This window comes from Chlamydotis macqueenii, chromosome 1, assembly GCF_036417535.1.
Source record: "Chlamydotis macqueenii isolate bChlMac1 chromosome 1, bChlMac1.mat, whole genome shotgun sequence".
Lineage (NCBI taxonomy): Eukaryota > Metazoa > Chordata > Aves > Otidiformes > Otididae > Chlamydotis > Chlamydotis macqueenii.
The window spans coordinates 120,070,095-120,088,723 of NC_141556.1; positions in this window are offsets into that span (position 1 = coordinate 120,070,095).

Here is an 18,629-nt window from a genome sequence, read left to right on the forward strand (position 1 = left end):
TGATTGTGTAGAAGCCATTTATTCGGTTTCCGTTCTTCTGAAGCACATCGAGTATGTCTGGACCTTCCTTAACTGGTGCTCGTCCCACCTGTAGTTCAGAAGCCTCCTCCTATATGGCAGATTCCCCAGCTTAAGTTGTTTTCACTGTTATTCATACTGAATTAATGAAAAAGGACCAAGCCAATTATACGGACAGTAACTCATCACCATTCTTTTTATGCCAGTCTATTATGTATCTGAAGACTGTCCTCATCATCTCTGTCATGCCTAGACTGAACCTACCTCGTATATTTTAATCTTTCTTTACATTTTCTTCAATATTAAGATGTTCACTTAGCAGTAATTTTCTTCATGTGTTGTGTTTCAAATGGGTCACAGGACTCTGTACAGCTACTTAGGAGCATCCCGCACTCTGGACTCTGGGCAGGTGTCGTGGTTTTGTTTAGTGAGGGGGGGCCTAAGGTGGTAGCTTCTGTAGGAAACTGCTAGAAGTCGCTCCCCTTTGTTCAGTGGACTCGGCCGGGCCTAGGGCGGACCTGCTGCTGGCCAAGGCGGAGACGATTGGTAGCAGACTGTTCCATGATAACGCCTCTGCGATAACGTATTTAAGAAGGGGAAAACAGAAAAAAAAAAGAGAGAAGAGAAGATGTGAAGAAGCTGAGCGGGGGCAGAGGCGCAGAGGGGGAGGCGCAGGCCTCATGGGCCTTGCAGGCCTCACCCTCTGGCCTCTCGCCAGGCAGCCGACTGGGCCCGACTCGGTCCGGCCTGGCTGCAAGAAGTGGAGAGGAGATGAGAAGTGAATAAGATGTAAAAAAAGATCCTGAGAGGCGTCTGCCAGCCTGTTGTGAGGAACGGCTGCAGACGCCAAGGTCAGTTCAGAAGGAGGGGGAGGAGTAATGCGGCTCCTGGCCAAGATTCCCCTGCAGCCTGTGGTGACGACCATGGTGGAGCAGGTTGTCCCCCTGCAGCCCATGGAGGTCCACGGAGGAGCAGAGATCCACTTGGAGCCCGTGAAGGACCCCATACCGGGGGAGGTGGATGCCTGAAGGCAGCTGTGGCCCGTGGAGGGCCCGCTGGGGCAGCTGTTCTGGAGAGACTGCACCCGTGGAAGAGATGACCCACGCCGGAGCAGTTTCACGAAGGACTGTGGTGTATGGGTGGGCCCCCACAATGGAGCAGGGGAGGAGTGTGAGGAGTTCTTCCCCCGACCACGAAGCAGCGGCGTAAAACAACATGTGATGAACTGACTGCAACCCCCATTCCCTCTTCCCCCCTGTGCCACTCGGGGCGGGGGGAAGGTAGTAGAGATAATGTTAAGCCCGGGAAGAGGGAGGGGTGGGGGGAGGTTATCTTGTTCTCTGTCTCATTCTCCTGCTATTTGTAGTAATAAATGAACAGTTTTCCCCAAGTCGAGTCTGTTTTGCCCGTGACGGTAATTTTAAGGATTTCTCCCTGTCCTTATCTCAGACCTCGAGCCGTTTTTCCTTATATTTTCTCTCCCTGTTTTCTCGGAAGGTGGGGGCAGTGAGAGAGAGACTGCGTAGTCTGGTCCGATCGGGGCTGAACTACAACAGCAGGAGAAAATCAGAAGTGATGACCTGAGAGGGTGGCTGCCAACAGCCAAAGATTCAGTCTGTTCTTACTCTCTGTGCTGCCTGGTTGAATCCCTCTCAGCAGTGCTCCAAATCTCTACCCTTGTCACAGCTGCTGCTACCTACTTGTAGTCACTTCTGGGAGCTTTCTGGTATCACGTCCCCCACCAGTCCCTAGAGCTATGTTTCCTGCTATCAGTTTGTGAACTGCTCCGTAGCCCTGGGACGCTGCCAAAGAAAGCAGTTAAATTAGTTTGTCTCAATTTGACTTTGGCAGACTCACAATGGTTGCTCCTTACCTCTTTGCTACTGATGAGGTGGTTACAAGTTGAGTACTTAAATAGCTGTTTCAATATTTTTTCCAAGTCTAAGTCATTCTTCTTTTGTCCTTTTGGCTTGTTCATCCTACAAGTTGTGTAGGCTGGTATTTTACACATCTAATAGTAAATGCATGTGAACTGTTGTAACACATGCTGAACTTGGCCTCATTCTTGAAACCTAGGGATCTGGATGGAAGACTCGAGGTTTGCTAGCAGTTGCATGCTACTTGGCAGTTAAGAAAACTTCTCTGCATCTGCTGCTGTTCCTTACACACATGTTCTAGTGAGAGAGGAGAGCTATCATAGGCATCTAGAATCCATGTGAGCCTGTGGTGGGATAGAGCTTCTGTGAAGATACTTCAGTGCTTATTCCTTGGGAGCTTTGGAGCAGTGGGTTCCAGGTGCCTTGTGTGTGCTTCCTCGGGATGTTATTGCAGTGAAATCAAACCTCTCCTATGCTTTGGATAAAGTGACCTATCCAACTGTTCGTTAGCGTTCTGGCATCCAGATCAATGCCAAGATGTATGGCTTGTGCATGTTTATTTTCTTAAGTATACAGCTTCTTGTCACCAATAATTTATTCAGGCAGTGTTGATGTTACTAGCAGAACATTTATTTCTTTACATTGTAATCACCCTTTGTTACATGCTGGAATTATAAAAATAGCATAATTACAGTACTAACTGTCAGCAGTCCTCAGAGTGCCAAGCTCTGAGATGGTCCTCAAACTTTGTGCAGTCTGACAGTCATTGCCTTCTACTCCAGGCCACAATTAATCTTACATCAATTACAATTAAATTTTACATCTATTTCTGTTTAGCAATTACCGTGAATCATAGAATGGTTAGGGTTGGAAGGGACCTTTAAAGATCATCTAGTCCAACCCCCCTCCAGGGAGCAGGGACATCTCCAACCAGATCAGGTTGCTCAGAGCCTCATCCCATCTGGCCTTGAATGTTTCCCGGGATGGGGCATCCACCACCTCTCTGGGCAACCTGTTCCAGTGTTCTACCATCCTCATTGTAAAAATTTCTTTTCCTAATATCTAATCTAAATCTACTCCCTCTGTTTTGAAGCCATTACCCCTTGTCCTGTCACAACAGGCCCTACTGAAGAGTTTTTCCCCGTCTTCCCTGTAGGCCTCCTTGAGGTACTCGAAGGCCACTATAAGGTCTCCCCAGAGCCTACTCTTCTCCAGGCTGAACGACCCCAATTCCCTCAGCCTGTGCTCATAGGAGAGGTGCTCCAGCCCTCTGATCATCTTCGTGGCCCTCCTCTGGACCCTCTCCTCTGGTCCATGTCCTTCTTGTGTTGGGGGCTCCAGAACTGGACACAGTACTCCAGGTGGGGTCTCATGAGAGCAGAGTAGAGGGGAAGAATCACCTCCCTCAACCTGCTGGCGACCCTTCTTTTGATGCAGCCCAGGATGCAGTTGGTCTTCTGAGCTGCAACAGCGCATTGCTGGCACACTGTATGAAGTGTACAAGTACTCCATTCTTCACACGTGTTCTATTCTTTACGTTCTTTACATTTACTCCGTTCTTCACACTGTGCAAGTACTCTGTTCTTTACAAATGGTCAACAGTAAAAGGTGCATACTTTCTGAGTCACAGAGCAAACCATTCAGAACCTTCTACAGCACAAGCCCCTGCAAAATGGTCGTGTTTTCGTTTTTTCAGAGATGCAGTTGAGTCATCTAGACGAGAGCGTTAATAGCAGTGCTGAGTAGCTACCATCAGCTTTGTTTTTCTTTGCTCATACCGCAGTGTTTAAATATGATAGGCAGAGAAGCCTCAAGTACTCTGTGATCTCAAGAAATCATGGAAAAGTGGTCACTTGAGAAAAAAAAGGTGCCACTTTTCTAATCACTTTTCAGGTTAGAAGCAATCTTACAGCAGATTGGTTTGAAAGTGGAATTTTTGACTTTGCACACACAACTTGAGCACTTTTAAATGAACTGCCTTCTAAGGAGGAGTGAAAAGCTTTTTCAGGGAACTGTAATTCTGAAAATTAATCTGAGGAAATGTTAAATAGCTTTAGATTTTAAAATAAACAAAAGATCATGAAGTTAAACATTCGATTTTATTTGAGGGTGAGGCCATAGGGTGTAGGATCCCTAATGCAGTTGTCCTTCCTTACCTTCTCTGTCATGCGCTCTAGACCACAGGCAAAACCCAGCGGTGGGGGTCAGTGCTGACAATGCCAGGCAACACTGCCAACTGCAAGCAGCAGGTCGGAAGCGATTTGCTGTGCTCCCCTGGGCTGGGTGGGTGCTGTGGTCTTCACCTCACCTTGTGAAATACTTCTGGATGGTTAGTGCACCATGTGGGATCACCACCACGAAATGGGGCTAACCCCTGCAGAGCAATTCATCTTTTTCTAAACCCTAGTAAGTAAACCCAATGGGAAAACATGAGCTTTAGGCAGTAGCATTACTCAGGGCTTGGGTTTGTGTATTTAAAAGCAGAATGGCACCTCAGGCGTCAGCAGTGTCTTTCCAGAACCTCTGCATCTGTAGAAGTACTCGACCTCTCTGCGCTTACCTGTCCTGGACGGACACTGAAAGCGACAGACACTGGTGGAGGTCACCCTGCCATTCACTCGCAGCTGGGAGGCAAGCCAGCGGCTTTGCCTCTAAGGCACCAGACCTTCCTTTCCTGCGCTTTGCCAGCAGCAGGCTCCCATTTCAAATATCGCCACCAGCACCGGCCTGCTGGTCGGCATTCCTCACAGGAAGGTCCCTTATACCCCCTGACCATTTAGGTAGACATTTTAGATAGAAGCAATTAGCAAAAGTTGCGATCATCCCCACTTTTCCCTCCAGTGTGAACCAGTCCCATAAAGAATGAAGTACCTGGACAGAGGACCTTTTTTATGTCTCAATTTAAGAGAATGAGAAGCATTTCAGGGTCTTGGCATGCCTCTTAAAAATCCCTGGATGCCTCGCAGTCCAATTTGATGGCAGCTGTAGGAAATATTCATCAAATAATAGGTAACATTTTCAGTTTCTCAGTGGTAACTGTTTCTTTAGGTTCTTTGTGTAATGCTATCTACCTCAAAGTGGGAAGTTTCCACTGTATTTAAAAGGAAAATACAAGAAAGGAAAAGTTCTTCAGTGAAAGATGCCCCTTCGCAGGCAGGCTGTGCTTAAAGCAAAACTCCCACTGACTGCAATCCACTCAAAAGAGCAAAGAGAAGCTGATACTTTTACTTAGACAAATGCCTGGTGGGAAGTAATATATGCATGCAATATCTCTGATCTCTTCTTAGCTGCAAGTGAAATGCTGAGCGATGACTGGAATTCAGAGGATTAAGATGGGTGATTTTAATAATGTTTGAGCGACAGCAATTTCTTATTTCCTGGGACTCTGAAGTTTTGATTTCACTTCTCTGCTGCTTTTCTTGCGCTGTTTTTTTTTTCTTTCCAGGGGACGTTTTCAGCAGCATCGAAATTGTAGATTTTCCTCCTTCAAATACAAACTTTACACTAACAGCTCTAACATGACTTTTTCCATCTACGAAAGAGAAGAGCATAGAGATAGATGCTTTAGGCTGGCCCGGTCTCCACTGCAGGTCTCATTAAAAATAAAAAAATTAAAAAAAAAACAAACCCAAACTTTTAAAATGGTTACATTTCATCCAAAAGCAATATGCATTTCAACCTTATACTTCTGATATAAATCTTACATGGTTATGCTTATGCTTTATATAGCTGCTTTCTATCTCCTGGGAATTCCCTACTAGAGTTTTCAGGGATGAGACTGAACTTCTACCTTCTTCCTTAGACCATGAGATCTATGACAACCTAGAGTTGGAAGAGAGGACTGAGGTCTTGAAGTAAGACTTTCCAAAGGGTTATTAGTGCTTTGAGGTCACACTTGACTCTAAATTCCAGGTTTGCTCCTGTCCTGGTTCATTGAATAGCATTGTGCCACCTGATCAGATTTTATTGCCTGCAAGGACTAGAAGTGGAAGAATTAGACCTTGTGTATTTCTGGATTTTGCAGCCAGAATAGAAAACACCATGTACAGCTAGTTTCTGATTTTACTTCTGATAACTCACAAGATAGAACTGCAGCCCAGGAGCAAGTCTCTGCTTGCTGTGAGACTTGTTCCATCATAGTGATCCATATCTGAATGTTAAGTTAATGGCTGAAGTCTCTGCTTGCCACATTGCCAATCTAGGACCAATCAAAAATTTTCAAGTAAAAGGAAGGGCACATATAAGAAAAGTGGTTCTACAGTTCACAAATTAATTTCCACTTAGAAACTTTCCAAGTCATTGAGTGGAGGTATAAAAGCATACTTAACAAAGACAAACTATTGCTGTCCCTTTAGTTTCAGCCCTAAGCTAGCTGATTTGGGTAGGTGGCAGAAACTAGCCATAGCAATATGGAGTTTGGCAGACTAACGTAGGCAGTGCTGAACCTCACACTCCTCCGGCTCAACTGCTGACAAAGTTGGTTTCAAGTCAGCCCCTGGACTTTCTCATCTGCTTGTGGCTTTCTGGCATTGCAGCACAGCAGAGCTCCCAGCAATAGCACTTGCCATGCACCATGCAATTAGCTCTGTGGTTTACTGAAGAACCTGAGCCTTAATCATTCCTGGAGAAGCATGATTATTGAGAACACAAAAAATAACAGGCTTTTCCCTCATTTATTTTACTAGTTCTTGGTAAGCATTGTCCTAGCAGTAAATAATGTCTTCTAGTTGGAAATGTTCATTGATCATAATTTTAGTCATTTCCTCTTGTTGTCTTTTTATGTCTATAATTATGCTTTGTCATTTTAAAAGAAGGAAAAATTGGAAATATACCAACCCTAATATTACTCCCTCTGAAAAAGCGTTAAAGCACAGAGAAGCACTGGTGTCCCAGCTGGTACAAGCATTAGCCATGATTATCATCTGTTGCAGGAAATGGTATAGTGATGTAAAAGATAAGATTTATCTAGATCCTCTGAGATCTGAATTGTGCTATTTTCTAAAGGCTATGGCATTTTATTTTATGTCTTCAGCTTTCCTGCTTTTTCCTACAGCTCTTCATGTGTTTCACTGTGCTCTGATTAACACAGTAATTCATTTTTTCCAGGTTGCTCACAAATAGTAGAGGATTTACCAAAAAGTGCTGAGAATCGCACTGTTTATAACCACTACTACCACTAGCTGTACTCTCTGCTGAGCGTGCCTGGCTCTGTAGCAGAGGCGGCAAACAGGAACATGTTCCCCAGCCAACTCACTAACGGTCAGTTAAAAAAAAAAAAAAAAGAAAAAGAAAAAAAAGCCCAATCTGCAGACCTGGAGCTGGACAGAACAGGTTTTAGGGGCAGCAAAGAGAGCAAAGAAATAGTATCTAACGTATCTAATGTGTAAATGGCACTGTATATAGCAAATGCAGATGTAACCTGGAGCTGCAGACCAATGAAGAAAGAGAAAAGTGTAAATATGTGTTAGCAAACATATATATGTTCCACCCTAAGTGGAAGGAAGAATAAAGGCAAAAAGAGAAGGAAAGAGAAGAGAAGGAGAAGAGAAGAGAAGGAGAAAGAAGAGAAGAGAAGAGAAGAGAAGAGAAGAGAAGAGAAGAGAAGAGAAGAGAAGAGAAGAGAAGAGAAGAGAAGAGAAGAGAAGAGAAGAGAAGAGAAGAGAAGAGAAGAGAGAAAAGAAAAGAAAAGAAGAAAAGAAAAGAAAAGGAAAAGAAAAGAAAAGAAAAGAAAAGAAAAGAAAAGAAAAGAAAAGAAAAGAAAAGAAAAGAAAAGAAAAGAAAAAGAAAAAGAAAATAGAAGAAGAGAAAAGAAAAAAAAAGAAAAGAGGAAGAAAAAAACCATCGACATGAACATCATATTCCTTCCTGTGAAGGACTCCAGGTGCTGACAACTCACTAATATCCCACCATCAGCAGCAGCATGAAACCACTGACCTTAGGACCCAGAGAGGCAGTGGAGTAGTGAGCCAAGTGTCTGTTGCAATTTTAATTGTATTATTGCTTATTATTGTGTCTTCTTCTGTATATAAGCACTCCACCTGCGTTATTGTTCTTTGTTTCTCTGTAATAATTAGATCATGTAATAATGATTCCTGAGTTAGACTGTTAAGATTTCCATTATGCTAACAATAAATCAGTCTATTTTAATATATATATTTGAGTAAACCAAGCCTCTTGCCTATGACAAAATCTTACCTGTTCTCCAGGTAAGCTGTAGGAGCAGAACATGAGGATGTACAAAATCCTTGGAAACATTCAAGGCCAGGTTGGACGAGGCTCTGAGCAACCAGAAGGGACTTTTAAAAGTCATCTAGTCCTACACCTCTGGAAGGAGCAAGGACATCAACCAGATCAAGTTGCTCAGAGCCTCGTCCAACCTGGCCTTGAATGTTTCCAGGGATGGGGCATCCACCACCTCTCTGGGCAACCTGTGCCAGTGTTCTACCACCCTTATTGTAAAAAATTTCTTCCTTATATCAAGTCTAAATCTACCTCCCTCTGTTTTAAAACCATTACCCCTCATCCTATCACAACAGGCCCTGCTAAAGAGTTTTCCCCCATCTTCCTTTTAAGCCCCCTTTAGGTACTGGAAGGTGGCAATAAGGTCTCCCTGGAGCCTTCTCTTCTCCAGGCTGAACAGCCCCAACTCTCTCAGCCTGTCCTCATAGGAAAGGTGCTCCAGCCCTCTGATCATCTTCGTGGCCCTCCTCTGGACCTTCTCCAACTGGTCCATGTCCTTCTCATGTTGGGGGCTCCAGAGCTGGACACAGAACTTTCTTTAAAGTCAGAGCCATTTCAGCTGATTTTTTTACAGGCTCAGAAGTACTCTATCTTATACAGCACATCTATGACTATATAAGTAATTACTCTCAGGATCATTGGTATATGTGCATACCCTAAGCACGCATCTTCTTCATGTCCAGATGGGGACATTACCCACTGGTTTATTTAGAGGCATTACTTGGCAAGTGCCATTGAGAGGCTGTTTGGAAACCCCTTTACTCCTCACTCCCCTCACAACCCTCTCCTTTCCTGGAGGAAAGAATAACAACAAGGCCCTGAGGGTAATTTTGCCAGGCCAGATGCCATCATTCTCAGTTTCCTATCTGTAGTAGTCTAGACTCTTCCTCACTCCTCCCCTAAATGCACGATATGGAGGATGGTCTGTAACTCTGTCCAAGCTCTTTAGTTCTGCAAGGATAACCAGCAAGGCCAGGGGATTTCCAACATTTTTTCAATGTGTGACTCATTTAGGACCAGCAAATAGGTTTACAGAGTCTTGCATGCAACTGAACCTCACTGATCATATTTGCATGGAAGAATGAGCTAATTGCCCTAGGGATTTTCCAAGCAGTGATGTGGAGGCAACGATGGGGAATAAGAACTCTATTGAGCAGGAGACAGAGAAGTGGCAGGAGGAAGAGAGAGCAGACTGCTGCTGACACGGGCAGGCCTTGTGGCTGGGGTCGTGTTTGCCCAGAGCTCGGCTTCGTCGTGAACCACCACTCTCTGTCAGGCAAGCCAGGCTCCCGCTCACTCTGTTGTACCCATGCACACGAATTCAGGACCCTCACAAGCTTTCACCTGACAACGGCAGCATCCCTGGGATACTATAAGCAAGAAAGCAATCTCTCCCGCTCCTTCTTTTGACAGTAAGAGAGGGAAAGGGAGTGAGAAAAGTTTGAGAAGTTAAATGGAGCAGAGAAAGAAAAAGCACAAAGCGAACCTTAAAATAAGAGCTTCCCGGGGCTACAAAGCCCAAGTCCGCTTTCTGATGAAAATCCTTTCACACAATCTTAATCAAAGTCTCCTTGTTCCCAGAATAACAGCCCTGTCTACAGAATTAAGTTGTTTCCCCCCACTCAGAGATGACTGCACACAGCGGTCTTTCTCCGCGCGAACCTCACAGCCCTCATTTTCTCTCTCTCCGCTGTTCTCCAGGGAACAAATTGCCACTTTGCAGGCACTGCCTCCCGTGCAGTGAAAATTTCTTCAAAAACCAGGACACTTCAACTTTTACTCTTATAAATACACCAGCTTCCCAGCTCTCTTTGGGTTCAGCATCTTGCAGTTGATCTCCCATAGCTGATCTCACGGCTCCTGGCATCTGGGAGTCAGAGGATCTGATTTCGGTGGCTATTCATGCTTGGCTAAATACACATTCCACTAACAGCCATTAAATCCAAGTCGAGAGTCAGGAGACCCAATACTCAGTGTATTTACAGGGATATCTATCTGAATAAATAATTCAGACTAGCTAGGAAAAAAAATCAGAATGGAAAATAACCTCTCACTCACTTTGCCGCTGTAGCTGGTGTGTTCAAAGCAAAACTAAAGCAACCTCCTTCCGCAGAAAGAATGAAAAGCAAATGTTCACCTCTCCTTTGGAGGCCATCACTGTGTGACTCTTCACGAGTCTGTCTTTCATAACTAAAGACACCAGCACGTAATTGCTCTGCAGCAGCCCAGAATTAAAGATCAAGGAACATTAATTGTGGTAAGTGCTTTCTCCTGACATGGAGGATTTTATGATCAGGCTTTTAATCTCCTTCACTTGAAACGCACAGTGCTCTTCACCATCATATATGTGCATGTGCAAGTACATTATAGTTAGACCTGTTTTATAAACTGGTAGCTCAGTTTGACAGACGGGGTTGGGGGACAAAGCTACTCATGGGCTGGCACAGCTGAGAACTCCGTCTGGGTTCACCTGTCCCTGGGATCGCAGAGGCTGCCCCGGTTCCCCTCCAGCTTGCTCGGGCCCTGTCTGGCTCCCTCAGCATGAACGAACAGGAGCAGGTCTGTGAGGCAAAATATTCCTTGGCTTCCCTGGACACAGCCCCTAGGAGAGGAGGAGGTGGCTTCAGGCAACCTTTTGTTTGCTCTCAGGGTCTGTACACCTGAGAGTGGCATGAGGTGCACTCCTGGCGCACATCTGCTGGCTTGCTGTTGTCCAAAAGCACTCCAATTTGGATGCACTGAGTCTTCCCGACATGAGGCAAAATGCTGGGGATGATCCTGAGATTTGCTTCAAAAGTGAGACAAAAGTCGTGGAGCTGAAGCAAAATGCACCCTTGGATGAAAAAGTGCTGCCTCTGCATGGCTCAGGACTGCAGGAGACTTGGAGTGGAAAGTTGGTCAAGTGAACCCTTCCTTTAGTCTCTAGGAAAAGCAATATAGACAGGGCTTTTAGGATTGAGCTTTCATCCAACAACCATCTCCAGTCCATGCAATTGCTGGCAAGGCCAGTCCCTCTTCTGCTCTGAGGGCTCTCAAGCTGCTGACGAGTTCAATGCAGGGCTAGGTCTTTTCCTCTCATTCACCGCCGCAGGTAATTTCTGCTTTCTGATATTAAAAAGAAAAATAATCCCTTACTGGTGAAAAACAGGAGCTTAACTGCTGCTTTTTGGTAGCTAGTCTCCCTATGTGCAGGGCTACCACCACCGTACACAATGCTGGCTGAGGAAGAGTTGTTTGGCAAACAACTATTACAGCCCAATACAACATTTGTAATTCTGTAGCAGGACAGCATCACTTGTATGGGGACTTGCTCTCAGGGACGCTCCTGTATAGCATAGAGGAAAAGATCAGGATACTCAATGCGCAGTGCTCAGACATGTGGAAGGAGCAGATGCCTCCAGCTGGGACAGAAAATGGTTAGGTCGCAGGGCTTTCTCTGAGGGCCACTTCTCTAGGCACTGCACACATGTGATCTAAAATTACAGATAATCTATTGACAGCACAGCTGTACTATTCTCTGGTCATCACAAGGGGGTTGCAAAAGCTCAGTTGGGCATGCGTGGTCCTTTCATCGTCTCAAAAGTCCTGTAAACTCAAAGCTTCTTCCACACAGATAAACTAGTGAAGATTTTTTAGAGACACTTGAAGTGTCTGGACCTCAACATTTACCAGGGCTCCACACATCCCTGTTCACTGCAGTGGCTGCAGCACTGGCCTGAGGGTACTTCTGTACACACCCAGCAACTGTTTTAGAGTGATCCCTTCTGCTCTACTGACAGTCTGACCTTCAATGGCTCATATGAACAAACTGTGAAGGCTTTTCATCCCTTTTCTTTAGGGTCCTGGGTTCCTATTTCATGTCATTTCACATAAATGGGCTAGGAGCACAGAAAGTTCGGGTCCTGACGGGCTTCCGTGCTGCAAAACCCATGTCCATGTACAGCTCCAGTTGATGCTGCTGAGAACCATCTCTGGAGGAGGTGCTGAGGGCTGGCAGAATAACCTTGTTCTGGGACACTGTACTTCCCTGAACTCCTGGGGTACTTTGACAAAGAAATGAAGGAAAATTCCCCTGCTGCTGCCCACAGCTCTCCCATTCTGGATCAAAGTGTAACAGTCCCCTGAGATGGGAGCCCAGACCAGCACCACATTGGACACCCTGGTCCTCCCCTCCCTTGGCTAACAACCAGGTTTTATTTTGTTGTTCTCTTAACACTTTCATAGCACTGTACTAAAAACGAGGGCTCAAGGGTTCTCTATGATATAATTTCCCACAGGGCAGGTGTGTGGTTTTGTTTAGTGAGGGGGGGCCTAAGGTGGTAGCTTCTGTAGGAAACTGCTAGAAGTCGCTCCCCTTTGTACAGTGGACTCGGCCAAGCCTAGGGCGGACCCGCTACTGGCCAAGGCCGAGCCAATTGGTAGCAGAATGTTCCATGATAACGCCTCTGTGATAATGTATTTAAGAAGAGGAAAACAGAAAAAAAAAAAAGATAAGAGAAGATGTGAAGAAAGCTGAGCAGAGGCAGAGGTGCAGAGGGGAAGGCGCAGGCCTCATGAGCCTTGCAGGCCTCACCCTCTGGCCTCTCGCCAGGCGGCCGACTGGGCCCGGCTCGGCCCAGCCCAGCTGCAAGAAATGGAGAGGAGATGAGCTGGATGATGTGAAGAGATTCTGAGAGGCGTCTGCCAGCCTGCTGTGAAGAACTTTTCGTGTGAGAGAAACAGTTGCAGGCGCCAAGGTCAGTTCAGAAGGAGGGAGAGGAGCTCCTGGCCAAGATTCCCCTGCAGCCTGTGGTGACGACCATGGTGGAGCAGGTTGTCCCCCTGCAGCCCATGGAGGTCCACGGAGGAGCAGAGATCGACTTGGAGCCCGTGAAGGACCCCACGTTGGGGGAGGTGGATGCCTGAAGGCGGCTGTGGCCTGTGGAGGGCCCGCTGGGACAGCTGTTCTGGAGAGACTGCACCCCGTGGAAGAGATGACCCACGCCGGAGCAGTTTCACGAAGGACTGTGGCGTATGGGTGGGACCCCACAATGGAGCAGGGGAGGAGTGTGAGGAGTTCTTCCCCCGACCACGAAGCAGTGGTGTGAAACAATGTGTGATGAACTGACCACAACCCCTATTCCCTCTTCCCCCCTGTGCTGCTTCTGGGGTGGAAGGTAGTAGAGATAATGTTAAGCTTGGGAAGAGGGAGGGGTGGGGGGAGGTTATCTTGTTCCCTGTCTCATTATCCTGCTGTTTGTAGTAATAAATGAATAGTTTTCCCCAAGTCGAGTCTGTTTTGCCTGTAACAGTAACTTTAAGGATTTTCTCCCTGTCCTTACCTCAAACCTTGAGCCGTTTTTCTTGTATTATTTCCCCCTATTCTCTCGGAGGGTGGGGGGGGGCGAGAGAGAGACTGCGTAGTCTGGTCCCGATCAGGGCTGAACTACGACAGCAGGGCACCTCGGCAGAGATGCAGCACATCCCTTGGCTATCAGGGCTGGCTCTAGCTCTACTAGGGATGCAGCAAAACTAAGGAAAGGGAGACTTCCCCACCCTGCTCAGCAGAGCATGAGAGACTCCTTATCTATGTCTAAATCACTGCAACAGTAATTTTCCATTGCTGGTGAAACTAATGTGTAATATCTCAGCAATTTTCCACAATTAGAATTAGGAATTAGAGGTTTACAAGGTAAGATATTGTTTCACATATATGTAATTTAGCCGCAAAACATCAGTAAAACATATATACGTCAGTCAGGGATCATGTCATTCCTTATAAAAAGGCTGTTTCTGAAGTACTTGAACATTTGCAAGACACAACTGATGCAACTCAAACATGAAACTGGCCTTGCAGATCTCCTTACGCAGTTGTCCCTGCGTTTATTCCCAAGATGTGGTGAAAGCATTCTTCTTCTTTCCCAGTCCCCTGCTTAGTGTTCGCACTTCTGTTTGTTTTGCTGGAATAAAGCTCAAACAGCTTCAGCTACAGACATATTTGGTCTCCATGAGACAGCATCAATTTAGTTCATAACCTGTTTTGCTAGTATGCCATGGAAGGGGAAGTTTAAATTGTAACTGTTCAGCAATGGTCATTTGTGACCAAGGAATGATCTGGCATGGAGGGCAAGAAGGGGTTACCCTGTCTGGAATCAGGGATGCCAGAGACAGGACTGCTCCCTGTAAGGGAGTGAAGGTTCCCTAGGTGATAAGAAATGCCACAGCAGCATTGTCTTGTAGGGATGGTGTGCTGGGAGGGCTCAGGGGCCACCTTTGGGCAGCAGAGCTGGTGCTGGGGGATGGACCATGGGGCTGAGGTGCCCTGTGCCGACGCTCACATGATGGGTACAGGTGCAAGTGCGTGCGAGGAGTTGATCTATGCCACATCTTTACATAGGCCTTGTAGAGCCGCTTATGGCAGTAGGACTCTCCTCAACACATTGTTCATGAAATCTTTCTGTATTTAAGCACAAACATGGGTTTAATTCGCCTCAAGGGGTACAGTAAAAATTCCCCAACACTATTCTGCCAGATCCTCCACTACCATTTAGTTACCTGTTGAAAGTGCTAATTTACATGAATCGAGGAGCTCATCTCAGTAATTTTTGATGTAGTAAGGTTAAAGGAACAGAAGCAGAGTAAGTGCATGCAAAGCTAGTTCCATCTAAACAGTTTGCAACAAGACATATACACTACATGCAGTATTTTACACTTTAGACTGCACCCCCCCACCCCAAATTGTAGCACTAAAGTGCTAAAAAGCTGTGACGAACTGATTTTATTTGCTTCATCTGTAACAGATAATGCTCTTCTATTCCTTTCTCATTGTCAGAAGCTCAGAAAGTAGAAAAAAGATTAGGGAAAAATATCACCACTTATAAATATCCAAATGTCAGGATCCGTTCTCTCCTGGCAACTGTTTAGATGCCATCATCATGATGATCGTCAACAGATTTCAATATCCCTTGAACAAATAGGCTTAATACTCTAGATAACACAGTTTCGATTCTTAGCCACACTGCCTCATATAAATTAAGGATATTTATAAATTTATTCCTCCTCTTCGAAGGCATTTACATAACCTAAAAAAAGTTTCCATATGCTTGATATGAATTACAAAGATTTTGAATGCACATTGTACGATCATTGCTCACCTCACCTCACCCAGTGGGAAATGACAGCACTTTCTACTCTAGTCTGGCACTGCTCAGACGAGGGATTCGTTGGACACCGAACCCCAAAACCAGACTCTTCTCTGGCAGCAGACGTCTGTGCTGTGCTGAGGTCACCCTTGCTGTGGATGCACAGCCAGCTCCGCTGCAGCGGCCAGAACTGCTGCAGCTCTCACAGCAGCGGAAGCACAGGCAGCTACGCAGTTTTTAAGGAGCTACGGGGTGGCTTTGCGGGATGGAAGTGCTTGCTTTCCTACTAGCCGTGTCTCACACTGAATCCACACCCCAGTCAACTTTTCTTTTTCATATAAAAACGCCATTACTACTTGCTTCTCCCAGCATCTGGGTGGTTGGAGCTCAAGAGACAGCAGAAGAGAGACTTGAAATGAGCATCCTTCTCTCGCCAATTTACCTTCAGCTTCCCACATCGAGTGATTTTGAATCAGTTTAAAGGTTTGGTTTTCCTTTTCATTTTACACCAGTTTGTATATTTTTCTTCATTTTCGCCCTTTCCTCTTATTTTTGGTGGCTTCTGTTTGTTGCAGTTATTTCATTTATTTTGGCAGGATCTTTTTTTTGTGGGGTTTTTTTTTGGGGGGGGGGGTGTTTTTCCTAGTAGATGTTTGTAGGATTTGTTTCTTTACTGCTGGCTTTGGTTTTGTTCTAGCTTGTTTGTGGGACTTTTATTTATTTACTTAGGCAGTGGTTGCTTTTGTAGTGATTTTTGGCTTTGTTTTTGGGGTGGTGTTTTTCTTAACAGTTGTCTGAGGATGTTGAATTTGAGGTTTGTTTTTTGTTTTTTTTTTTTTGAAGGTTGTTGTCCACTCAGCAAGGACAGATGGAAAATCCTGCTCCTGGGGCAGAATAAACCCCTGCGGTGCCATGAACTGGGGACTAGCCAACTGGGGAACACCTCTGCTGGAAAGGACCTTGGAGGTCGTGGTGGACCTTAGGCCAAACGTGAGCCCAGTGGCATGTCCTGGCAGCAACGAACACTGGCAGCACTCTACGCAGTGCAGTCAGGAGCAGACAGGAGATGGGGAGATGTGACTGTGTCCACCTTCTTGGCATTTGTTAGACCTCACCTGGATATGCCCTCCTGTTTAGAGGCCCCAGTATGGGAAAGACATGGGCAGAACGGCAAGTTTGAGGGAGGTGAGGGCAGGAGCAGAGGCCCCGGGGCTTGCTCAGCCCAGGGAAGGGGTGGGTGCAGGTGTGGGCTTGTAGGATCCCCCCAGCACCTACATCTGGGAGGATGGAGGGATGAGAGACAGGGGGCATAAACTGCAACAGAGGTGATATATCTGGCGGGTATGAAGAAGAAGAAAAATCACTCCAAGGCTATTTATTAATTTGAATGAATTTTGCGATGAGTCTGTTTAATCTCCATCCTTGGGAGCTTCCAAGACTCAATGGAATAAAGCCCAGGACAACATGGTTTGAATCACTTTGAGTTATAAGGTTTGACTAGAAAATATCTGGTGGTCCCTTCCTGCACAAGTAATTTTATAAATAAGAATTTTGCCTAACGGTTTATGACACATAATAATCCTGCCAACTACTGCATTTACATTGCATTTTTATATTGCATTTTAAAAGTATAATCCAAACTTGCTTTGACAGATGCTTGGTCTTTCATCTTTTGCATTGTGGTCCATTTTTTCTTTAATAATTAATAAATAAGAAACTAATATAAATAATAAATAGTATAAAATATAAAATAAAACCAGAAATAATTAATTAAAATTATTTCAAAATATACTCTGAACTTCTGAGTTTTTTATGAAATTCTGTTTAATCTGCTTTTAAATATCCTATATTGTGTTATCTTAATCTGCAGAACCATATTGCCAGTGAAACATGCTGTTACAAATCATTACGTAAACATGAAACCTGTTGTCAATGCATTCCACTAAAACATTTCCCAGTAACAGGATAAAGAGTTTATTTTGCTGATTCAGGAGAAAATAGGAGAACCAAAGTCTTGACACTGGGAGAAACGAAAACCCCGATTTCTCCCTTCAAAGCAAGGTGATAAGGCCCAGAGCTCCTCCTTTTCTTTGAAACATAGCCTTGTGATTAAGCAAAACCCCCTAACCGAGTCAACCACACAAGAAAGGCACTGTCAAAAATTAATAAGCTAATCAGGAAGGTGACTTAGAAGCCCATTCCCACACGGAGAGGTCTCCTGTATGCTTGAATGTAAGAGGAGGGCTGGTGGAGGGGGCCAGGAGGGCTTGCAGCTGGGGTCCCCTGCCGCAGCCCAGGCCTTGCTGCGGTGCTGCCCCTGCAGCACTGGCTCTGCGTTGTCCCCCGCTGCGTGCGTGCAGCTGGAGCTCAGAAGCGAGCCCTCTGAGTCACTGCTGGATGAGGAAGAAGGGCTGGGTCTAACGAGCTCTGTGACTGCCGTTTGGTCGGACCCACGGGCTAGAGTAAGGCCATTTGAAACCCACCAAAACCATCGGGAATTGAGAGTAGCTGATGGAGGCAGTAGTCAAAAACAGAGGGAGTAAGAAATAAGGGCTGATCCTGCACCGGACTTGTGAAGCCCCTGACTGGACAAAGCAAGTTGATTTTACTTAACAGCTGGCCTGGTTCTGCTTGGGACAGAGTTAATGTTCACAAGAAGCTGGGAGGGTACACAGCCAGGATAGCTGACCCAAACTGGCCAAAAGGATATTCAGTACCATAGGACATCATGCCCAGTACATAAAGTGGGAACCGTGCCAAACCAGGTGTGAGGATGCGGGGGGACGATTGAGTGGTCTGGGCATCAGGTTCCCGGAAGGGAGCAATTGTACGGTGAATCACATGCTTAGTATATACTTTTATTGTTGTTGGGGTTTTTTGCTTATTTTATCTTTCCTCGCTGTCCTCTTAAACCGTATTTATACAAATCCACAAGTTTGCCTTTTTTTTTTTTTCCTGAGTTTCCTCCCCATCCCACTGCATGGGGAGGAGTGAGCGAGCGGCTGCATGATACTTGGTTGCCAACTGGCACTAAACCATGACAACAGCTTGGAGCCTGTAAAAACACTGAAAAATGAGGACAGTAAAGTAAAGACAGCAGAAAAGTGAACATTCTGACCTGGTAACATCCAGAAAACAGTGCAAGGACCTGAGAAACAGCTTGAGACCTCAACTGCACTGGAGCAGCACATAACACTGATAAATCATAATGTGTCACTTTGTTTGCTTGTCGCCCACGTTCAGCAACTTCAGCCATGCCCTGCAGCCTCCAACAGGAAAGGTGCAGCCCGGGTGAGTGGTGGCATGGCTTGTCTCCCAGGCTGGGCTGGAAAGTCTCCCTGTGAGGTGGAAAAAGTACGCTCTCTCCTATGGA